Below are 26,500 nucleotides of genomic sequence, written 5' to 3' on the forward strand. Positions count from 1 at the left end.
TATTAATATCATCTCAGAGAGAAGGCTTTAAGAATGACCACAAATATAAACTATCCCCTTATTTTTTATTCCATTTTATATAACTGATGTAAAATATAGATAATGCTACAGCATTTAGTTTAGAGCTTTCTTTATAGTATCTTATTATTATTAAATAACATATTCTACTAATAAATATTTGCTGCTGAAATTGTCACCCTCCCCACCCCCCCCATTTTTTCATGAATAAGTTCTATTGCTTGTCAAATAATCCATTCCTTATGTATAATGGTGTTTCCTAAATAGTTGTGCCAAGTATTGAGTTTGTTCTGTGAAACAAAAAACTTTAACATTGTCTTGTCTCTGCTTGTGTTTGTTATTGTACTCATTAATTACAGGATCAGACAATATTTCTCAAATAACATAGTATGATTTTATATTATTTATTTTTTTGATTTTTATTCTTTTTTTTCTGGGAAGACTCAAAGATATGTACCTGCAAAATTAATTTTTTAATGTAATTGCTTGAATTACTAAAACTGTTCAAAAAAATTAACAAACAAACATTCTTTAATTCAATAAAGCACATTCTTCCTCTCCTCTTATCTTGGCTGCTTTCAAAACTGGCCAAATATCTTGCATAAACCATCTTACACAGAAGACTGTAAAAAGTAACAAAGATAATGACAATATCAGTAAATATCATAGAGAGATTAAACAGGAAAAATTTCAACCTGAAAGCTGAAACTTTCAGAAAATCTATGAGAGACTGCAACAAGCTACAATAAAAAGTGCTACCTGAGACAACAGGGATTTGTACAGCTCCCATTTACTGTCTCTGTACTGTAGAGCAATGGCAAATTGTTTAAATATACCATCGGATAATTGAATGAAAATTTATTTACCTATTGAATAATCTTTCACTGCATTCACATTTTCAAAATCATAATGCATGAAACTGTGCTTTAAATATTAATATTTTTAACATGTTGTGCTCCAAAAACTTCTTCCATCAAAGTATCTGATTGTATCAAGTCAAGTTAGGGTTAAAGGTCTAAACAACGATATTGCTCTTTATTTACGATTCAGCAGTGGGTGAAAATCTTCCTTTTCTCCCACAGGGAAATAGCCGATTGAAAGTACCTGTTTCTTTTGATCTTAGTCCAAAATTCATCAAAATCAATATTTGTGTTTCCACTGACCTCGAGTATGACTAGTACCAGCTATTTTGAAGGATAAGTGGAGTAGATTTCTGTTTGACATGAATACAGCTTTACAGAAAACTGTTGGTAACTTTGCTTCCCAGCTGCTTGTTCATAGTTTTCAGCTCTTTACATAGAGCAAGATGAGCACTTAAACTACAGGAAAGGAATTAAAGGAAGAAAATGGATAACAGTAAAATTAGAGTGTCTTTTGTTTATATTTTTTTCTATTTTGAGCTAAATTAAAATCTATTGGCAATATATAGAATATAATATATTTCTGAAGATAGGACAGATTTTTATAGAAAAATAAAACTCCTAAAAGCAATGTTGAACTAGCCAGGTGTTGAAACACCCAATCAATTCAGAGTCTGTAAAACAATTATTTCATAAAAATTGTAATCAGTAGAGATTTAATATAAAAACGAAACCATCAAAAATATATATTTTTAGTTTTTATATATATGCATATATATAAATAGAAAGGATTATTATTAAAAGTGTTGTAAAAATAGGTAGTCTTTAGTTATTAAGAAATAGAACATATCAATAAGCAAAGAATAAAAAGAAAGCAGAGATCAGAAAAAGTAAATGGATAGAAATTGGGACAAAAAAAATCAACCTTTTTTTTTTTTTTTTTTAATTTTAACCAGAATAATCAAGCATCAGATTGAGTAATTTGTATAAACTCTATATACTTACCTTAATTTTCTTCTCTACACTGCTATATTTCCAGTGTTAAATTAGATTAATTTAAATTAGAGGTAATTTTTCTTAGTGTGTAGTTTTATACAAGACTTCGTTCAAGCTACTCATATACATGAAATTAAGCACAGTTATTTGCAAATGCTTGCTCTTTTATTCTTTCCTGTAAAACTTTCAGATGAAAGTTATTCTCCTTATGTAGAAAGTTGGAGGTTTTGTTTGTCTGTTTGTTTGCCTTGGTATTATTATTATTATTATATTTCTTTGTTTAAAAATAATAATAATAATAAAAAAATAGGGAAGAAAGCATCTTAAGTCAGGATCTTGATTCATCTCAATAGATTTCTGGTTCCAGGACAAAGTTTTACTTTTCAGCTCAGCCAATGGTTATACACTGAGAAAAGTATTTTCTCCTTCTGAGTGTTATTTCTGCAGATATTTAATAACTGTATGCGTCCTGGTCTCAGTTCCAAATTTTTCTTCTTAAGGACAAAATGAGAACTGGATGCGTGAATTTTTTTTTCTCCATCTGTAAGTTGATTATTATAAATCTGTTATATACATACATCTATATATATGCACATATACATTTGTATTTATTTATATTTTCATATATATTCATATATATATGTGTGTGTGTGCACATATATAAATATATATACATACGTGCAAATGTGGATACACGATTCTAATAGGGAAAGTGCCAGTAGATGGCACTCAAGAATGTGTATAACTGATGGGTGTGTTGGCTGCCTTTTCATGAAGAAATCAGTAAGACATCTTATCAGATTGTTGAAACAATGATGGTTCCCGCCCTAAACAGGGTGCAGAGTCTCTATGTGAAACTAATTAAATGATTCCCTAACCTCCAAAAAGGCTTTCTTTGCTTTGTCAAGGGAGAATTTGCAAGTACCAGTGCTTGGGTGGCACAATTTTTAAAGCTATGGCTCCCATCAAATGCTTAATTAATGGGTCCATTTGTTTGGTTCTTTGATTAGTCTCTGATCAGCATCTGCCCTGATATGAGTTAAACTTTTTTATCATCCGGATAAAGCAGCTGCATTCCATCTGATGCAGCTGGATCCAAATTCCTGGTAGAAGCTTACTCAGCCATGTCAACCACTGCCTGATATACCTGACATACTCTGGAAGAAGAATAGCTCACTTGAGATAAAACTGTGAGGAGAGGAAATTGCTAATTGTTTACATATATAACCCCATCCTTGGAACTCCTTAGTTTTCTGATACAGATTTCTTACTTTGCTTTTGTAAGTGACATTATTTCTACAACAGAAATAATGAAAACCATCAGCAGAATTACACTGATAAGAGAACAAACTCATCGGTAAAGCCAAGGTAAAACAGATTTGAGAGAAAGCTGTAACACCAGTAAAAGGGATTACTTCTTCTTTATTAATCTTTCTAATCCAGAAAAAGCAATTTAGTCTGCATGCAGGATAGGCAAACGACACCACACCTAGGCTGCAGTCTTGGAAACCCAATCAGAACATCTTCATGTCGGAATGAGACGCAAGTAAAATTGGGAACAACACGCCTTCACAGCAGGCCTAGATAAGTGGGAGATAAGAATCTCTCTTGATATAGACAGAGCTAAAATTAAAAAAAAAAAAGAAAAAAAAGGTGGAAGAGAAAAAGAAATCAGCTTGAGATCTCAATGAAAAACTGCAAGGAGACTGCAAAAGCATAAGCACCATGGCTTTGAAAAGATGTCAAATCATTTGTGGGACAAAAGTAGTTTGAAGTTGCAAGTAAATAAATGTGAATGTTTTTGTTTGATTGTTTATTTCCAATTTTTTTATTTTTATTTTTATTTCTCTTGTGCTCAGGAAAACAATCTTTTGTTCTTTTGCTTTCATGAATCTTATTTCACTACTGATATTCCCCTCCTATGAGATATTTCTTTTCAGGTCTGAAAGCTCAATATGATTACTCAGATCGAGAGAGATACCATTAGCATACAGCATGGGTTTGGAAGACCAGGGAATCTATGTTATGAGTTGTTTGCCTTCTGAAGGTCTGCAGGTTTGGAATGCTCTCATTCAACCTTAAAGGAAAAAAAAAAAAAAAGAAAAAAAAAGAAAAAAAAGAAAAAAAAACCACCAGTCTTACTGGCTCTTAATTTGGTAGCATGGGCTTTCAAAATTCTTGCAGAGAAAAAAACATATTCTTTATTTTTTCATGTATTTCTGACTTGAACTTGCTCCTTGTCAAGTTTAAATTCTCTTTATTCTCCACCCCCAGTTAGCTTCATTTTTCTTAGAAAACCTTGTTTTGTTATCTAAAAACTGTGTTTCATCAAATGAATCATCAGATGAATTGTTCTAACTTACATTAATAACTTCAATAATAAACGCACCATGAATACACACACACACAAAAAAAGAGAGGAATCTGTGTATTTTATTCCATAATATAAAATATTTGGATCAGCTATAACAGTTTTCCATAAGGAATGTTTTCACTTGTCAAACATTTTTAAAAAATAGAAGGAAAACCTCCAACTTGAATAAAACTTTGTCTGAAAGGCAGCAGAGAAGTCAAGTGATGCTCATTTCTTGTCAATTAAAATGTCTCTTTTTTTAACACCTACAAGGTGTGCTATGAAAGCAACTATGATTCCTGATCTAATTTTCACACATTATTTTTTTTTTTTTTCAGCTATAATAAAAATACCAACAGAATAAACTGAGAGAAAAGTAGAGGTTAACCAATCGAGAGTCTCTCTAATGACTACTTATTGCATCGTTTTGCATAATGGCTTAATTAACTAGTTATAATGTATATACATCCGTAGTGAATATTTATTTAAACTTTAGTCTGTATTCACAAAAGCAACTTCGAAAATAGCTTAAGATATAAATGAATTTTGTTGTTTTTTGTGCATTTTTTTCCTGATGCTTTTTCTCCAATTCTCTTAGCAATCAGCTAACCCTAATTATATTTAGCCTACAAAAGGCTGCTGTATGTATTACACCACCTGAGAGAAGTCTCCTTGAACCTTGGTAGAGTTTAATGAAAAACTAGTTAGTAAAGGCTGAATCCCGGAAAGAACTAACACCACAAAGTCTCTTCTGTTACATGGGAGTTCTCCTTTGTGGCACAATCACGTGCTACTCCTAAAAGCTTTAAGTGGTTCAGTAGATTCCTGTTTCTTGCTACATTTCCTGTTCAGCCACACTTCTTTAAGAAAAGCTACTTTATATTTGTAGGAGTTGTATCATTATTATATAAATTACTTAGACATCTTTATGTAAAACAGAAGAGTTTATTTTCCTCCTTATCTCAAAGAATTTAAATCTGCTCCCTAAACCCAGGTGGAAAATTGCTGAAGTTCTTTAAGAAAAGATAATTATTTCATAATAAAAAAGTATGCTGAGACACTTTTCAAAAACTACATAATGACTCTGAGGCCCAGCTGACCTAAGGAGCTGACTAGTGTTAAAGATTTAAAGAGTTTCCAAACAATTTTTCTGACCATAATTAGTGCTGACTTATTATTGATGAATCACTCTGTAGAGCAGTACTAATACTCTTAAACAAAAAATAAAGCAAATTAGATTGTGAAAATGCAGTTATGCTAGTTCCAATTTGAGTTGTTTTACTTAAAAAAATCTTTGTATGTTGTGTGTTTTACCACAAAGGTAGCTCATACTTGAGGGAGGAAATTTACAAGGAACACCTTTTTCTTCATTTTTTTCCCTATGTTGTAGACACATTACTGACAATCAACCTGTGAAAAGAGTGTTGTGTTCTTATTAAAGGCAGAACTGCAACCCAAAGTAGGTCAAAAGAAAGAGGCACCTAACACTGAGTGCAGAGACCATAGCTAAGAAAAAGAAACACGCATTTGTAGTACTATTGCTAATGACATGCTGAACTTAGCCAAAAAGGCTCCCTGGAGGAAAGAACTAGGAGGAGGGGCAGTGAAATACAGTGGCGCATGCTTGCCTGAAGAGTTTCCTCCTGCTCAGCCCTGATACCCCTCCATCAATCACAGCTGATGACTGCATTACATTCTAATTCCTAAGGCACATCTCCTGTCATCTGAAAAGATCAAAGGGGAAGCTTGCTTAGGGACAAGGGAACATGTTAATCGTAATCCCACCCCTTTGTTTGTAAATCCTTTGCAAGGTTCCAATTGCAGAGAATTAATTAAACTGGTTCTCACACAATGACGTTGATGCTACTTATGTTTCTGTCCTCTTTTTTTTCTCTCTCTCTTTTTTAATCCCTTAAAAGAAATATACATTATAGTATCTCTGGCAAACAACATTTCAAGGATATGAAATGATCTTGTAACATTACGATTGCAGAGCAATCTACATGCATTTTTTCTCACACGAGAACTGCATTAACATTTCACTTACTTAACCTCCCAATAGAATTGTGAAGGCATCATTTATAAGAATTGTATAGGTAGTATAGGAAGAAGAGAGGATTGATTGATTCACGGGGGAAAATCATATTTCTTTCAGGCATATTCCTAAATTGCTTGACACACATTTGCTTATACGTGAAGGCTAAACTTGAAAGAAAGCTGACAGCTGAGTTTGAATAAAATATATTTCAAGGTAGAACTGGCAGAATTACTAAGAAGGGGTGAAAACTGAGATTCAAACTACACAGATATTGTATATGCAAGCAAAATATCACAACAGATTAGCACCAAACTTAATTTTTTAACCCAATACTATCTCATTAAACACATTTATTTCAATTTCAGACTGATTTACTGAATATTAATTTATGTCTGTTCATCCAAGTGTGTTCCCAATTGACTTACATTATGTCTATCTTAAAGACTTTTTTCAAATAGCCAACATATGGAGAGTGAATTTAAACTCATACATCTAAGCTGGTGTAAACAACTGCTATAGATTCTTCAGTACCAGCAAAAATGTTCTTTAATTTACTTTGAGACGGGGAATTTATTGTATGAAAACAAAAAACATAAAACCATGACAACCGAGGTTAATTTTAACAGTGATTCCATTAGGAATATTTGCTGGTCTACTGTATTGGTGCTTCCATAATGGTAAAATGTTAATAAAGATTAATACAGATGCTTCTTAACATTAAAATGAACTAAACCCAAAATAAGAGCAACATCTCACCTGTATAAATACAGCTAAATAATAAGTAAATAAATAAACTCAGTTTAAACAAATAAATTAAATATTATTTTAAAAATCTCTATGCCATATTGAAATAGAAGGAGTTTGTATATCCTAATATATATTATTTTACAAAGGAAAAAAACTATTTCCCTTTGTAGGTTTTTTCTTCTTTTAGACAATAATATTAAGTATTTTTCTACAGATATGATATATTTACTTTAAAATTGGAATATCATGAAGATACAGGTACATAATGATTTAACCAGACAACAAAATTGAACTTGTAAAAGTTTATTTTTATGGCTTTTTCCAAGTAAAGATGTGGAAGGAGACAAAAATGGACTTTAACAAAACATAGATTAGTTGGGGCTTTAAAGTTCTTTAAAAGGGAAAAAAAATACAACAACCCAACATTTGAATTAGATTTTAAAATAACATCATCTCACCTTGTTACTGTGCTACTCACAGTGGTATTACATTTAGGTCAAAGGAAAATTACCATTGTCTTCATATTTAGATTCTTGTGTGAAAACTATGCTTCGCTTTATACCATGAGTTTTCAGAGTGAATTTTGCTAAGAATTTTTAAGAATCAATGCTAGTGTTTTTTAAAGCTCCCTTGTGAATTCATCAAGGCGAATTGTACTGGTAGTTTGACACCAAACTTCTTCATGTTAAAATATTATAATTCATATTATTTATGAATAAAATATATTCAAATAATTTTGCCTGATTTTAATGAAATGGTTTGTCCCTTCCTGCCTGCAGGAATTTAAAATAATGGTGTTGTTTTCACCTTTTTCTTTATAAATTAAATTATTGTAGTCTGTGAATAAACTTTTACCTTTTGATTTGAGTGCAAAGTCCTGTTCAGTGGAAATTGCTCATGTCCACATAATTGTTTAGCACACAGGAGGCTACTACAAGAGGGAAACTACTTTGTATCCTCAGTGGTCAGGACAGGTAGCAGAGGATTTCAACAGCAGCAAGAGGGTTTCAGGCTAGGAGGAGAGAAAATCTTTGTAAGGTAATGTCCACAGATCTCTGAACTATATTAGAGGCTGCGTCCAGCACTAGAGAACTTTCAGAACAGTGTAGAAATGTATACATTATACAAGCAAAGTTGATTATGACTTGGCCAGGGGATAAGTTATGTAGCAGTCTGAGAACTATTTTAGATCTGTTGTTCTCTGATTTTATTATTCATAACTTCCTTTAATCTGAGCTTTTATTGGGCAGACTTCTGGCATCTCCCTTTAGAGCTTATCTCTTTATTTGTGCTATATACTGACTATAATGTAGATAATTTAACCTCTATGACACCTATCTAGCTTTGTATAAGTGCTTTTAATTAATCCACATTTTTATGTAATTATTCATTAAAAAATTTCAGTTACTTTTTTTCCTTTTTTTTCTCCATGAGACATTAGCCTAGCTGTACATTAAAATTGAAGATTTTCTATGTTAGTACAGTCAGAATATTTTAATTACGTATTAATACTACTACTACTAATGCATGAGAAAGTCTCATTTTGGATGAGTTAACACACTAAACATCTTTTACCACAGTAGCTAGAGGAAGTAATAACTTAGATATTGATACACCAAACATAGTTTTGTCAATATTTCTGCTACTACTGCATTAAACTCAAAAGGGTTGATCATAGAATCCTAGAATCATAGAATGGTTTGAGTTGGAAGGGACCTTTAAGATCATCCAGTATCAATAATGGATATTATATCTGATTCTTTATAAAAGGTGACATGCATATTTTCGTAATGCGAATGATAACCATGGAGCTCCTTACAGTGGGCATAAAAAATTTGGAGTCAAGATAAAACTGGAGGTGTAATTTTTAAATGCAAATGAAATTGAGTATAATAATCCTGAACTGGCTCTTCATTTGTTTTTCTGCTTAGGTAGTGTTTTTTCACAGGACTATTGTAATGCAAGACTCAGTTTATTTTCCATTTCTTTACAAAGAGATGAAATCAAACATGCTGAGTGGAACATGTAGATTCTTCATTTACCTGTTTCATCTTTCCACAAAGTGACTTTGGAATTGATGAAAGAGACTACAGAAATATTTTTTAAATTAACAGGAGTAGCAAACTAGAATGTTTAACTGATTCAAAAACTGTCACAACCTCTTTTCTGAAGTTCTGAAAATGAACTATCCCAGAAAGTCTTCTAAAAAGACATATCCCATACATATTTTTTGTAGTTCAGCACCAGATTTTTAAGGATCTTTGGCAGTCATTCAACTTATCTAACTCCTGACACTAGTAGAATAGAGATGTGCATTCAAGCTATATATTTTGTTCTATCTTTCTTCCAATCAGAGTCAGTCACTCCTTGTAGGAATTAATTTATCTGGTTCATACTAGGTGGCTAGTATAGGATGACATGGGCTACTTTCAATGAATACCTATTTGTTTCTGATGATGAAAAAAATGAATCTTCACAATTAGCTCAAAGATGAGTGCATATGCATTTATAATGCTTGAATTGATTGAATGAAGCCTAATCTTTATTTGTTGTATACTGTGATTTTAACAGTATGGGTTTGTATAGGGCCTGAATAAACCATCAGCAGATTACTTTAAAGTTCTAGGTGTGTAGTTCTGTGCACTATGAAAAACATAAAATGGAACTTGGTATGACTATGCGTGTTTATCATTTGGGTCTTTATTGCTTAGAATTTAGCACCATTTAATAAATTTGCCTTGCCAGTGAGCCACATCATCAGCACAGCTGTATTGGAAATGCATATTTGAATTTCATTAGTGAAGCATTGGTAGGAAGTAGATGCTTAATCTTCCACTAAATGGCTTTACACTGAACTTTGAATTACATGTCTAATTCAGAATTTGAGGTTCACAAACCTAAATGGACATTCCCTCCATAAAAACCAAGCCACATCTCAAATTGAGTGGTGCTATCTGAAATGAAACTAGAAAAAAGGAGAATCTACTTACTGAATAATAAAACTGTATTGTTCTCAAATCATTAGATGACTGCATGACATACAGCCCTAAACCTAAATCCAGTGATGAGATTTAAGAAACAGATGTATTAGCTCTTTCCCTTCACAGTCTCTAAAACCTCACGTGTTTATTCACTAATTATAAGATGAAATGAACTGTTTGTCTTGAAGTACTATTATTTACCCCTATTAGCTATGCAGGGTACCTATAAAATCAGTTTAGATTTTGTGCCTTTTAAGGAGCTGTAGAAAGGATGGATGAATCCCTTTTGTAGGCAATCATTTAACTCTTTAAATTGAGCCTGGGTTCTACAGGACCACATAGGCAGGGAATTATTTTCTGAGAATCTGACAGACAAACAGAAACACCCATAGTGACTCCTTTTGTTCCCAAACCCAATTAGAGAATTAAGCTGTGCAAAAATAGGTGTTTCATCCCCTACGGTAATAATGCAAAGCAGTCCCAGGTTATTCTATGCTATATCTAATATTTCACTGAAACGACATGAAAAGGTTTATAATCATATCTAGAAAGCCTTTAACAATTCTCTTACCTTCATGAACTCCTCTAAAAATGCCATGTAGAAGCTCTAGAAAGCTCCATTTCAAGGGATCATGACACTTAAGAAAAGGTAGTGTGATTGCTTAAGCTGTTTTGAAATATTGGCTTGCTGCCTACACAAAACTAAACAAAGGCTTACTCAGCTTTTAGGTCAGACCAGTATAGGCCAAGCTTGAGCTCTGATTTACCCCATACAAGGAAATATAATGGAGTGGAAGCAGCAGCTACTTAATATAGGAGTTAAAATTACCCGTGACTGAAGTGAGCACATCAATCAAAAGTTTTGGCATGTAATGAGCTAGAAAAACTGGTGTGGTAGGTTTGGGGGCAGGAAAAAGCTTCACTCTGTATTCAGCAGTTTCCAAATTACCATGACATCCCTTTGCATAAACCACCCGACTTCCAGCAGGTGGATTTTAAGGCATTGTGCTGCCAGCACAAAGATGGATCAAATGGGAGCATTCAAAACAGCTTCCTGTTTTGTATTCTTCAAATCAGAATTCCATGAAGTCTAACAAATTTTCTAACATTTTTAGAAGCTATGAAATTATAAAGTGACCAGAAAATCAAGAATGAAACATATGTCAGCCTTAATACTTTACATAAGCAAAAGTACTCGCCTTATCTACTGGGGGAGAAAAAAAATAAATAAATTACAAATATAGAGACATACATTAAAACGTATCAGAAACAAATGCTAATCTTTCTGAGGTATCTTCCTAATGTATGCATGTCATTCACAATTCATTGCAAGAACAAATAGCATCTCCGCTCTTACCACCTGAATAATTTTGGATTTATTATTCCTATTTTGATCTTTTAGAGAAAGATACTGACATGTTTACTTGTCTAAAATTATTAGCTAAAAAACCCCTCCTAAGTATACAATGATTGCAAAAGTGCATTTGTGAGGAGATCAGATGCATATTAAGACACTATTCTATAAATGCCCTCCAGGCATCTATATATAGGGGATCACATTCTTTTTTCAGATTCCCATATGGCAGTGAGAGTTGTGTAGGAAACCCTTACAGTCATCCTAGAGAAGATCACAGGCAGTGAAGGGCTTCAGGGTGTGCTTCTGTGTTAGCACATTGGAGGCCCTCTGTTCTGAGAGATTTTTCTTTTTTGTTTTTTTTTTTTAACAATACATTCTAAGGTTTAAAAGCTGTCTCTTCATTTACTGTTTCTATCCTCCCTGTTTAAAAAAAAGTGTAATTCAGCTGAATGTTGCTAGCACTGTTAAGACATGTTATTGAATGAATCTTATGCTAGACCCTGCTTGGTTCTGCAGGACCTCTGCCGTACTCAACTGAATGTTTACTCTGAATCACTACAAAAGGCATAAAACAAATGCTCTCATAACTGTTCTGTATTAGAAAAATAGTTCTACAGTTTCCAGCTGCTTAGAACAATGGTCTGATTCCAGGATATACTAAGCTGTAAAATAAAGCATTATGGAATAGAAACAGCTTATTTGGAAGCGTTTTCCTTTTCTTCTTATTTCGGTCCACTGCAGGATACTGGTTTAAAACAAGACAGGAGCTAGAAAGAGTGAAGGAGAAAGAAGATGATTTGAAAGAAGAGGAAAAGGAAAATTACAGATCTATGAGAACTACAGGAAAAGACTCTTTGCAATTCAGTAGTGTTGTCCAGAAGCTGAAGAGAAAGTATTTAGTAAACAAAATGTTTTAAATTAGAATCAGAATGTAACTTCAAAAATGCTTTAATTCTAGAGCTTAAATTGGACATATAATTGTTATGTTGGAAAAAATGCATGAAATCTAGACTCCTTTGCAATCAGTAGATGTTTGCCATTGATTTCTGCGAAGGTAGGATTTTTCCCCAGCTCCTCATCAATAATATTGCTGGAAAATTTCCCTCTGTTGTTCCTTTGTAACCCATGAATGCAAACTTGAGTGGAAGAGACAACTGTCTCCATACAATTTCAGCTGACTCGCCACACTCCTGTTCTTCTGCTCTCATGTCATCTGTTACTCCGCTTCCCACAAACAAATTGCTTATGAACCATTTTCTCTTCATAAAAAATGCATTTAGTAACAAGCTTGAAAGAAATGATCCTCATCAGCCATTTAATTTGTTATACTATGCATGAAAGAACAAGCTAAGAGTAGTATTTTTGAAGTGCGGAATATTTCAGGATTGGCAACGTTCAAAAGCAGGTAATCTTTTTTGTCTTATTGGTTTGCTTTCATAATTACCACTTCTGTTTGGTCACAGAAGAATTATAAAATATATATATTCAATTAAGAGCATGTGTTTGAAGTCTGGCACTCAAATGATATGCACTGACTCTAGATTGAGAGGATTCTTCTAACGTCTTTTCTTTCCTGACTCACTAAAGCTACAACCTCTTCCCAAACCCCCATCTATCTGTTTCCCTACCTTTAATGGAATAAAGTGCTCTGGATTAAAGCCAAAAACATTTTGAATTTAATCAGTGGTATTGACTGTTGATGTTTCCTTTTAAGATTTGACTGCAGTTTGTTGGTCCGCATATTTTATGCAACTTAAAATGAAATCCAAATATTTCAGATTAAACAGATTTTAAAAAAAAATGATTAAGTTGTTACCTTAACTGCAATAAAGACCCTATCTAAATAAATGATTTCCAGGGACTTTTGTGGAGCTTTGTCAAATTCTGTGTTCCTTGTATTCAATTCTGTCTTTTCCATTTTTAAGAATGTGAGCAAATAAAATAAAAAATTTGGAAAATAATTTTCAAATTTCTGAAAAAGTTCAGAATCTATTAAAATTATTTAATCATTACACAAAGATTTAGATTCCTCAACCTCTATATCCACTATGATACTTTTAATATTGTTTTCATAGTTCAGTGGCTTTTCTGAGGGAGGGAAGGGGGGAGGGAGGGAATAGAGAGGCCATGCCTAGGCACAGGCAATGGATGAGCCCTTTGGAACAGGGTACAGTCAGATGCCTACATTAAAGTCAAAGAAAAAAACAAACTCAAATGATTAATGAATATATAATTAAAGAAGGGTGAGAACTTCACAATTAAGATTTTAAAAGAAAATATCTCAGAGAAGTTGGTTAAATCAGTACCTGCTTTTCTCTTTTTCTGTAAATGAAAACAAGATGGAATACTTATTTTTCCTACTAGCTAGGGATAATGCCTCTTTAAGCTAAGGGAATTAAACATCTGCTTTTATCCGTCTTTTTCCCCTGCAGTACATAATCACTGTCTGTCACACTTTGATGTCATAATCATCCTCTGAACCTCCAGTGTTAAAGAGCAAATCTGCTTAACTGGAAAAAAGAAAAAAAAAAAAAAAAAAGAAAAGGCACCAAAACACTTGCTTTTTATTGCCTCAGTGGCAATAGTGTTGAATTACAGGCTCACTAACATCACAAATGTCACTCTGGCCTTACTGAAAGCAAAATCACATTTTTAAAGCTGTATCTTAACCTGTTCAAGTAATAATAGTAAATGTTTGCTACTAAGTAAGCATAAAGACTCCTTTCTTGTGAGTAGTGCATGTGAGCAGCATGACCTCAGTATCAAATTGTAGTTTACAATATCTTTTTGCAACCATTTTTCCATATAAGGATGACATTGAAACCTTGGTATAGATTTCAACTGTGAATGAAATGCTTTTTATGTATTCAGCCTTTCAGAAAGGTTGGTTTACATTTGGAACAACAAGCCCAAAATGAAGACAGTATTTGGTTCACTTCTGGAATGATGTAGGAACTTGCCATCCATTTGACGTTGTATTATATTTAGAATTCCAGTGGGAAGTTTTAGCTCTAATTTAAAATTTTCTTTTACTTATTTGCACCAGTCTGTTTTTTCTATTATTTTACTTCTTTTTGATACCTCTCCAGTTTTTATCTTACCTACAGAACATACAATTCCCTACATCCCTCTATTAAGATTAATTAAAATAATCAATGAAGATAAAGGATTTCCTCATTTCCAGTAATTGTTTGCATTCTCCTGCTGGATACAATTCTATTTGGTCAGCTATTATAAGGAAAAAAAAAATCAAAGAGAAGGAGGAAAGAAGAATGAAACAATCTGTGCTCATTATCAGTAGACCACATTCTTTGTTTTGCAGCTTTTATAATTGAGGGTTTGCATAAGACAATTCCAATTTCCCTAAAGGAACCAGCTTCTCAATGTACAAGTGCAGCTGAATATTAGCACCAAAACTTAGGAAGGTGCCTTTGTGCTGTTTGATTTTATCCTTGATATATAAAAGATATAAATAATATATAAAAGATTTTTTTCTTTTTCTTTTTTTTTTCCTAACAATATTATTATTATTATTAACAACAATAGGAATAAGAAAAACAATGCATTTCTAACATTATTCTAGTACAATGTTGTTGGCAAGAACCCCATACTGGTATTTATTTCATAATAGTGAGTTTGCAGAGCAGCTGTATTGGCATGCCAAAAATACGTCTGCTCCATAGAATACATAGTGTTCTTTTTCTTATATTAAGAAGTTGGCCATTTCAGTATCATTATTCTTTTGCAAGATAATGCTTACAGTTCAAACTGCTTTCCCTAGTACATTTGTCTGGTGTTTTTCCTGCCTACTGGGCTTCCGAATGATATTTCTCTTTAAGTACAGGGGGAGAAACTGTTGCTCCTATGTATTTATGCTCAATACAGACAGTTGGTATAATGTCAGTTGCTTCACTCAACAGAGTAAGCAGAAAAGTTTGTTGCATTTTCTTACCCTGATTATGGAACAACTTTAACCTAGTCTAGGCTTTAACTGCTTCAGTAATAGCCAGAATAATCTAGGAACAATAAGCTGATTTGTGCAGAATCTCTACATTAGATCAACTGCACTATAAAAGACAAGGGAAAACAGATAGACAAACAAAATCCCAAAAATATTGGTCAAGGACTGCAGGCACTTGTACCAATGTCAAATAAATCTGGTTCTGAAAACTTCATCTCAAACTTGCCAGTGTGAACCTAAAACATTTCTCATTTTGTATCTTAGTTACAAAGCATTAAAGAGAACATAGATAAAAGGAAGCTCTTGTAAACACAATAAAGTGATAATTTTAATAAAATGAAGAAAGAATTGGAACCATAAGGCAGCTTATTTTGGATTAATGAAAGACACACTCACTGGCTGTTTTCAGCACAACCGCCTGTCAGCTTGAATATGATGATCTAATTTTCTCTCCTATTATTCCGAATACACCAGTTTAATAACATTATACTATAATACATAACAGTCTACAGAAGTAGGAAGGAAATAAATTATATGTGGGTTTCTTCTAAGATCCAGCAACTATTGTTTGAGTTTCTATGCATGTTCTTTCATTATTCCAAAATGAGTTCCTTTTCGGAGCCTGCAAAATGGTCTGACACAACAAAACAAATAGCTCTCCTCCCTGTCCCTATTAGACTCACAAGCCATGTGCAGGTCTGCAATGCTGCACTAAGCACAGTGTGTTTTATAAGTCAGTCAATTCGTTCTTCTCTACAGCAGCAGACTCAGCTTAATGGTGCATTCCACTTTTAAATGTAGAACTTTAAAATTATTTCCTCCACTCCCCCCCCCTCCCAGCACTTGTGAGGAGCCAGTAGCATTAGCTGAACACAAGCCTTCTGCAAGGGAGTGTGTCTGAGTCAAACTCCATCACTGCAAAGAAAACATTGTCTTGATTCATGAAATATCTTCTGTCTTTAGGAGAAGTGAGGCCATGCTAAAGAAGACTGCTACATAAAGGATTGTCTGGTGCCTACTGAGTTATAAACCTGCTTCAGTAGTAGCCAGAGCATGGGAACTACATAGTAAAATAAAGATATTAATTAATGCATTTTTAAAACAGTATCAAAGAAGAGAGGTTGTATCCACATCACTGTTGTTGACTTTCTGTTTTGCAGTCTGATACAATTCAGGCCGCAGTTCGGTAAGGTGATTAGAGCAGAGGGGATTAGATCAATTGTAAACATTTAAATGGCTTTACTGACTCCAACAGAATTGTTCATGTCTCAAAGCCGTAATTTAAACTAGTTTTACAACTTGGAGTAATGTTTTCTGATAAACCTAGTGATTTATTTAGAGAGAAAAAGATAAACTTTTAGGCACAAAATCATTTTTCACTATTGAATTACCAGTTAGTTTAGCAAATAACTATTTCCCACAAGCCTTTCTTCCTTTTGTAATCTTTAATCTTTGCAGCTTCTACTCCCTTTCATTCCTAATTTTAGACACTTATTTACGAACCTGCTGTATCAGAGACAGGGTGAAATATGAGATTTTTTACAGTAATTCAAATGAAAGCCAGAATATCAAGTTTCTAATGCCACTACTGATGTGGCTGTATTCTAATTATAATGTTTCATTACATATAGGGATTCACCATGTGATTCCTGGCCAAGCTACAGCAACAGAATGACTTGGACTACTGTAATGCCAGTAAATTAGAAATAAGTATATAAAAAAAAGAATGCTATCTATATTCTGTTTTACTCATGATGTCAAAATCTTTATCTCCAAATATAACCCCTACATACATGTAATACCTTGTATTACCTTGTATAGCTTTATTTGTGTTACTGGTTAAAAACTGATTAAGAGAAATCTTTCAGATTATCAACCTTTTATATTGCAAAAATATTTTTCTCTGAATTCGCTCAATCAGTTCTGAAAAGATCCCAGGCAATTAGGAAAGAGATGTGGAAAGGTAACAAAGATTGTTGCAGGCATAAAGTGTTTCTGCATGAAGACTATAGTTAGGAAAAAAGGCAATAATTAGACACAGGACACAGTTCTACAAAAATATGATTTCTAAAATGAAGTTTAGCAGGAAACCTGTTTCTTCCACTGCAAGTTCTGCATAACATCTAATGAAATGATCAGGCAACAGGTTTAAAACAAAAAGAATCACAACTATTAAACTAATCTATTGTCTTTGAATTATATGACAGGGATCTTGTAAAAAATGATAAACAATAACACAACTATTTAATGTTATTATTTCTAAAAATTTTCAAAAATATACATCATAAATGGAGGTAACATAGTGAGTATTTTACTATTGTAATCAATTAATCTATAATTATTTTTCTATTTCTATAATTATTTTTGCGTATGTGCGTGTTTCTGGATATCATCACAGTGGTAGGTCACAAGGTAGAACTTACACTCTTGAAAGCAAAGTCTGAAAAAAAGAAATGTAAGACATTATTCATTTTTGGCTTTTTAGAGATAGTTACTTCAATGTGACTAGTACTTCTGAGATTTCTTTCCTGTTTGTAACACTGCTTATTTGCCATTTTAGATTTTGAAGTTCTGTATGCATAAAATAATGCAGTTTGAGTGCAGAGAGCAAATAAAACTGAAGTCTTAATAACCCCCATACAAAAAATCACAGAATTTGAACAACTTTTTTTGTTTGTTTGTTTTTAATAGGCATTGCTACTTTTTTTTTTCTTTACTTGCACAATTTCCAATATTTACATTGAAGTGCACTGCTGCATCCCATACAACTTTCTAAGAACTCAGAATGCATCCCTTCTATGAAATTGCTACAGAGATTGCTGAGGCATAATTTTATCATACATTCAACTCTAAAACATACAACTGTGTACCTTTCCATACAAAGAAGTGTTCTCAAGTGACTTATTCAACCGGGTGACCTAAAGATAAACTTCTTCTCATAATTCAGTGTATCTTGAAGTCTTTGAATAGCTCTGCTATTTTTGCTGTGCACATTCCATAATGCTTGGGTGCAACATCAGTGAGTTATATGAAAAGAGTTATCTTCTAAACTAATTTCAGGTACATGAAACTGATCTTTGATTTTTCTCACAACAAAGTTCTTTCTTCTATCCACAGTCATTCTTGATTTTGAATGGTAGTACTGTCCCATGCTTACTGTATTGATAACAGATACCTCCTTGCCTGTGAGATATCTTAGTGGCTAATCCATTTTGCAAGGAAATGCTTCATGTGTTTGAATAGTCATATTATGAAACTCAGTGAAATTTGAGCTTTTTCCATTTCTCCATGTAAGAGAACCAGCAAATAAACATTTAAATAAATAAATACATCACTTAACTGTCAGTCCATCCAATTTGCTGAGTAAAGATATCTCCTCACTGGCAGAAAATATTTCGTATCTCAGAAAATTTGTCATGTTCACATTTTTGTATTTTTCCTGTTGTGGCCAAGCAAAATTTAACCCCACCTCCATGTGTCCTTTATAATTAACAAGAATCTTGCTATAACTATTTAATTAACCAAAAAGATACCAATTTCTTCAATGCCTTAGGGATTTATTTCACAGAGAATATCTACAATATATGACCACTGACTTTTTTTCCTTGTTTAATTCACTGATAGTAGCATGACCCATGTTTCAGATCCAACACAACACTATTCTACAATACGTGTCTTATGTACAAAATGATGTTGGAGTCTATTGCCATTAATTCTAGTATCAGAACTATAACAGAACCAAGCCAATAGAACTTTTACCCAATTTTCTTGATCCCTGATCTTTCTAACTGAGCAGTGCTACCATTATTCTAGTTCCTGATGTATGCTTGTTAAGTATAATTTTCATGTCACTCTTTTTTGAAGAAAAACAATTTCTCAGTGTATGATCATCTTGAAGACCCATCATAATTCTTACATGCATTAAAGGGAATGCACACAATCTTTGCAAAAGTCTCACATAAAACAAATATATATAGATGCTGTCTATTGCACAGGAGTTGGAAGTGGGTCATTTATAAGGTTCTTCAGACCCAAGCCATTCTATGATTCTGTGATTCTGCTTCAGTGATGTTGTGCTTCCAAAGAACTGTGATTCACTGTAGTGGCCTTGAACTGGAAGGGATGTCTCATGGCTTTTTCCTGATGTTACATCTTCATACCTATGAAAATTTTCTCTACAGAAATGATAAAGAAGAGTATTAGAATTAAAAGTGTTTGTTAGAATGAATTCAATAATGACATCAAGTGTCTTAATCATATGTACAGTTCTCCCTGAAAAACCGAAAGATCTTGAGTTGAAAATGCTGCACTCAGTTTAAAAGTACATGTCAGATGTCTGTAAGATTATGAGTAGTTCTGGAATAATAGCAATAAGTATAATAAACCATCTTTAAATATATGTATATATATATGTATATATATATATATATATATATATAATCATTTTATCATCCATGTGTATTATCACCAGAGGTATCTTCTAAGCCCTGTGACTCTGTGATTCTCTGATTTTGGAAAAATCTTGCTTTATTTTTAAAATTGAAAAAGGTTAGATCCATAAAGATAATACATTAAACCATTTACTTGTTCAGCTGTTTCATATGTCCTGTATTAACTACATATGTCTGTAGTTAAATGACATTTTTGCATCAGAACAGCATTCCACTCTGTTGGATGAATCATTAAAAAAAAAAAAAAAAAAGGCAAATCATAAAGCTTCTCAAACATACTTTTCTATAAATGGAAGTATGAAAATGTTCTCATATTTTCTAAATACAAATTATTAAATTTCATTATAAAGAACTTCTGATGAAATATAATGGTCTTTCCTTCTTTGTGAAGTTTTTAATGACATTTTAATATTGCTTTTCATAAACCTAGCTCTTTCTTTTTTTTTTAACAAGATATACTACTCAATTCAGTTAGTTTATTTTTATGAGTGGTTATTGGTATCTTTACTTGATATTTCTGTAAAAGCTCTTCTTGGCCATAAGATCCAGGAATATACATTTACATATTTTATTCATTGCTTTGCATTCTCTCTAGTAAGAGAGAATTTTCCAAATCCACATACTGGAAGTCCTTGTTAATTCCTGTGTAAGTGTGAAACAATTAAATGCATGGTCCTGGCACAGACATACAGAAATGATTGTTTGTTGTATCAGTCATTAATTGTTAATCATACTTTTTTCTTCCTGTGTTTTATCAGCTAGGACTTTCATTATCTTAAGGACATTAATTCTTTGAGCCATGGTCTGTCTTTTTCAATAGTATATGTATATGGCCAAGTAGAGCCAAATCTCATTCTGTTATATAGCAGTAAACAATAAAAACAGAAATAATAATAAAAAAATATTGATCTTTATTGATTTAATGGATAAACAAAGCATGTTACCTGTTTAAACAAAACAAACTAAGCATGAATCGTCACTCTTCTGTGTGCAAAATTTCACACACAAAACTTCTCCTCAGTCCTATAGGAACAGAAAAATTTACTCAAGATAACATAATGATGTCACAATCTACTACAGTCAATTATCAGTTGATACAGCAGAACTTGCACAATATTCCTGTGATGTCAAAGAATAAAGATCTACAGGAGAACTGAGTCAAAAAGAAAAGCAAATTCTGTAGTGATTTGATAAATTACAACCTTGCAATTTGCACAAGCTATGAAACTAAATACAAGTCAGAGTCTATATAAATGTTTAAGGTCATTTTGATTTGTTTTATAATTAATAAAAAGTGTAGAGATTGCAGGATTGTGACATGATTTGTTCAGTAAACTTATCATACTGAGAATAATGTGAGATAAATTGTTTGGCCATTGGCTATGCAGTACTTAAGAGATTCAGTTTGTTAAGCAGAGTGCTATAGATGAAGGAATTCATTTATTGTACATGTTTACACTGGGTTTGTAGTGAAAAATATACATGTTTTTTGAAGAGGTAACTATAGAATTCCAGGTAGGTGGAATGACGGCCTTTATGCTTCTAAACAGAAGGACCTCCCTCCAGCAATACTGCTGTGTGGGTGCAGAATAAAACTTGTTCCCATTCATGCTGCTTTTCCTGGCATGTTTTCTGTCCTGCTTGGTGTCCACACAAGCCAGGAAAAGCAAATTCTAAAGACTCAAAGCTACAAGTTCCTGGTGAGGGTGGACACCTCACTGCCCATGAAAGAGCTGTTGTTTTGTGGGCCAGATGTCCCAATAGGAAAGCTAAAGTCCCTCTGAAAATAGCAATGCAGAGGTATGCTTACATGTATGAATTTGAACAAATAAGTATTTATGCAGCTTTTCAGTTCATACCTATTGAATCAAAGCATGTCATGCAGTAAAGAACACAATGCAAATTTGCACTTGTATGAATTTATATGTGTAGACTAAAAAAAAAAAAAAAAAAAAAAAAAGACAAAAAAACCCACGACAAAACATAAACAAAACATAAAATGGACTCAGCAATTTTAAGTATGATATCACCTTTTTCTGCAGTTTTTGACAGACAGAAAGACTAGGCTTAGCACAAACTATAGCAACAATTGTTCATCTGATATTTCTACAACAACTTCAGAATGAAACAAAGCTGAATAACTAAGTTGCCAGGTAATCTTCAGATAAGAATCCATATGTCTAAAAGAAAGTCTTTATAGACATAAGTCTATAAAGGGATGCTTATCACTAATACGAACATGATAAATGTCCTTGTAAATTCCCCAATGAATACATTACTCTTGATATAAATGGAATGGAAGAAAAATTAACTTATGAAATGAGTAAATAGATATTTCTTCTTGTTAATAAATCCTGGAAAAAAAACAAAAAATATCGAAAGAATATTTTTTTTTTTCATAGAATATTTTCTGTGGTTATAATTTAAGTAATTTAGAAACATACAAATAGCTGTTTAAAAAAATAAATAAATGTAGATCTATTAAAAATAGTTATCTGACATTTGTACACGTCTTGTATGCTAATACATGCATACTAAAATTATATTTAATACAAAAGGTACTAAACAATATAAATATGTCTATATGTCAAATTGATTATGTTTATGCAACAATATTATCAACTATCTTTTGATTTGGGGGCTATCTATTTGACTTACCTGGTACATGCATTCTCTTGATGAATTAGTTTAAATAAGTATCAATGAAATTTGCACTTCATGTGAAGTTTAGAATTTAAAATATGCTTTCAAAAACAATCAAAACCCCCAAACAAATTCCAGTTAGAAATATTCTTAAGTAAAGTAGAAAACTTATAAGACAGGAATAAGATTTTTGTGTGTATTCTAGCTGCAATTCAGGTCAAGCTCTGAGTTAGCACTTTGAAAGGAGAAAGCTGTGGATTAACTATGTATGATTTCACTACAACAAAATAGAAGGTATTTTATTTTGATCCATTATATATTCAGTGGAGAAGTTTGAAATCTTGAAGAAATGAGACATAAACAAAATGGATGTTTTGATTATCAAGGCAATTAGCTCTTGTTTACAAATTAATGATTGCTAGCTGTTTGCAATACTTTCATAATGACAATAGTTTTTTTCTTTCAACTTCTTTCCTGTCCTCTGAAACAATCAGTTCATGAGCTTTCTGGCACTCTGACTGCTGAGAATTGGTTGTGTTGGCAAGCTATAGATCAGAATAATGTAACCACAACATTACATTTAATCTCAGATCTCTCACTTATTTAGTTCCATAGATAATGGACAAAATTGACAAAAAATGATGCCATATTTTAATTTCTTGTTTCATGCTTCATTTTTCATGTAATGTGTGAGAGAGATGTTTAATTTCTGCTTCTGTAGCTGCAGTAGTTCGTGGATCATGTGTAATTATGCAGAAGAACACTAGATTATTATGAAATGATGAATTTCATAATTTAAAATAAACAAAAAGATTTTATGAACAACCAAACAACTAGTAGTCAGTGGATTTTTTTTTCAGATAGTCCACAAAGCCATTACAATTACAGTGCAGAAACATTACTTTATATACACAGATATTTGCTAATCATTATAGACACTCAAAGCTTATCTTAAGTTTATTAATTCTTCACCGATAATGTAACCTTCCTCTCCTTTCCAAACAAAAATCTCTGTAACATGGAAAGCTACTTTGTATATTTGCTGCTACTTTAAGCATTATCATGTTTCAAGATTTGAAAAAAAAAAAAAAGAAAAAGAAAAAAAAAAAAGGAAAGCAGCTGAAAAACTCACTAAGAAAAAAAGTAGTGTCCATTTGCTAAAAAGAAATCAGAAACTGATAGTTGTGAAGCATAAATGAATGCAAATTCTGAACAAAGTTGAGATTTATATATTTACCATGTCAAAAACTTAAATTAAATCTAAGATTTTATGGTTGTTTTCTTCCTCTGTCTACTCCATTTCATCCGTGCCAGAGTAGTTCTTATTCAGATCACATTAATAGGTTAATTATCTACTCAAGAAAATTAATTAGGATTTCCCCTGTAACCTTTTCTCTGAAGATACTGGAATTTACTCAGAGGCCATGATTTACTATAAAATTAGTAGATTAGGGTCCAAAATTTTCATTGTCATAGAACATACACCTTGCTTTGTAGGTTAAAATTCTACCAGTGGCCTTAAAGTAAATGGTTTTATATGAATATGGGCATTACCCTGGTGATTAAATTGCCTCTAGGACTATATTTGTTCTTTCTGAAGGAGCAGAAATATCTGAGACTAAATTAGAAAAGTCACACATCTGTGTCATCAGAAGGACATCAATGAGCGCATAAGCTGCTTTGTTGTTAATGAATTAATTTTAATGGAACGATGTCTTTTCTCTCCTGTATTTATTCTCTTCCATTGTGGCTATTTCCTATATTCCATGAAAGGTTTATCTACTTTAGTGCTCAAACTGAAGGAGAATATTCTCCTAGCCTTGCACAGCTTCTCTCAGCCAGTGTGTTATTTTGTACAGAAGAGTTGTGCACTATTGTCATTTTCATTATGGAACTGTTTCCACAAAATTAATAAAATAATTTTCTCTTTTAAACATGGCCAATCTCTCTCCCAAAAGGACTCACCCTTTCAATTATTTTTGTATCAGTAGCACCTTTATTTATATTACCTATGCTGGGTCAAGAGAATCAATTCAGCACTTGATCTGTGGCTTGTGGTTTAGAGAAATGCAGTGTATTGAAAGTTTAAACTAGGTTCTTTGCTATGGTTCATAAGATTAACTTATCCCATCTTCTATGTACAATCTCTGAGAAATAATTAATAGGCATGTTATTATCAACAAAGAGAGAGGATTTCAAAGTAGGAGTAGTATCTTTCTGTTAAACAAGTAGAAAGTAGTATAGTTCACTAGTAGATAGTGAAAAGACAAGTTTGCGGAAAACAATCTCTTCAAGAGATTGCCTATCTGATGTATTCTGTCTGCAATCTCAGTTGCATTTCCTTAAGGTTGATTTTCTTTACTTAGAAAAAGAAATAACAAAGGAATAAAGTAATCTCACAAAAGAATATGAGCAGTATTTCTGCCTACTTTTACTAAAAGATGACCACTTTTAACATCTGCATGAACTTAATGGTGAGTATAGGGTCTGGATCAGAGCTGAAGATGACCATGCATTAATCAACAAAATTCTATACAGAGGAATAATCAGAAATTAAACAAGATCGGGTTTTGTATTCCTTATTCTTGATACAGTCGAATTTTTAAAAGCATTTTATCCTCAATATGAAACAAAAATTTCTTGATTAGGGTTACTACCTAAGGTTAGATTATTTAATTAGCATTGATGAATATTTTGCACAGTTGTTCTCAAACATGTGAAGCTATGCTTTAGAAAATACTTAGCTCAGTGGGAAAAACTGGAAAGAACTGAAGAATCCATTAGTGCTGAAGGGATCATGACTTAGTCAATAACCTAAACTACTTTGATTAATCTGATCATTCCTACACCTAATTCATATCTCGAGGTGAAAATTCAGAATACAGATATCTTAAGGACAAAGGCCTGACCTGTGACCAGAGATCTGAAAGGCCTACACTGACAGTGTAAACAAATCTCTCTAATGAGGGCAAGCCTATTATCCACAAAACACTGTAAAATATTTGCCACATATCCCAGAAATATGAGTCTCTGCCTAATAGTAAGCAGGATGCCAATGATTTGCTTGGATATCCCAGGATCAGTATATTCAGGATATATGTTACAAAAGTGGTTTCCGAAAGAAATGATTGATGCCTTTTATTGCAGCAAGAATACAATCCAATATTGGAGACAGATGATTTAGAGCCAGGGTGTATGAATCAGTATTACTCATAAATTTAGTTTTCAATACTCAGAACAATGTATTAGCAAACAACAAAATGTGGCTATATGAGAATAGTTTTAATGAAGAATTTTATTCAAGTTTATTTCATTGCTTTTTTTTCCTTGATAGTGTGAACTGTGAATTAAGTTGAATACAAAGGGTTTTCACCACACTGAATTACCTGTTTCACCTTGAAAAGCCACACAAAATGAAGCTCTTAAAGCCTTTTGAAAATGACCTTTTTCCTCAGCAATGATTTATCTTTCCCCTAGAAAATCCCTTTTACAAAAGGGAGTATGATTAAAGGAAGCCAAGCAGCACAAACACTCGGTGAAGATCCTGCTTATCTGGAACTCACTTGACAATGTATGTTTTTGGGGTTGGGAATGCTGCAGGTTCAAGGGATAATTCTGCCTTTCAAACACTTCAATTTATTTCATGCCTGAGCACTGTCATTGTACACAGACAAGATGAAACGCATCGTTGTGTAAAGAAATTGAAATGAAATCCTACTTGACCCAGCAGGACGGGGCATTATGTTTGACTCAGTAGTGATTCCTGGAATAATATCTAATTCCAGGAGGAAAATTTCTTGATATGGCCACCTGCTGTGAGTGTCTTTGTCCAGGGATCACAAGTTGTTCTGGGTGACTGGACTCAGGACATGCCTAGAAGAAAACAGCCAGCCTCCTGCTGGCATTTAGATCTCTTCATTTTCTGTGTGCTGCTATTCAGTGGGAATGAGTGAATGAAGAACACTGGAAAGCTGAAGCATTTCCACAGGAAGACAAATGCTCCATCAGAAATGCAAGCTAAAAACCGTTTGACCCAGGTTTCACATGCAGGTTTCTTGAGGGGTGGAAACCTGAAATTAAGAGTCAGTGGTTTTT

The sequence above is a fragment of the Tetrao urogallus genome, assembly GCF_951394365.1.
Source record: "Tetrao urogallus genome assembly, chromosome: 2".
NCBI lineage: Eukaryota > Metazoa > Chordata > Aves > Galliformes > Phasianidae > Tetrao > Tetrao urogallus.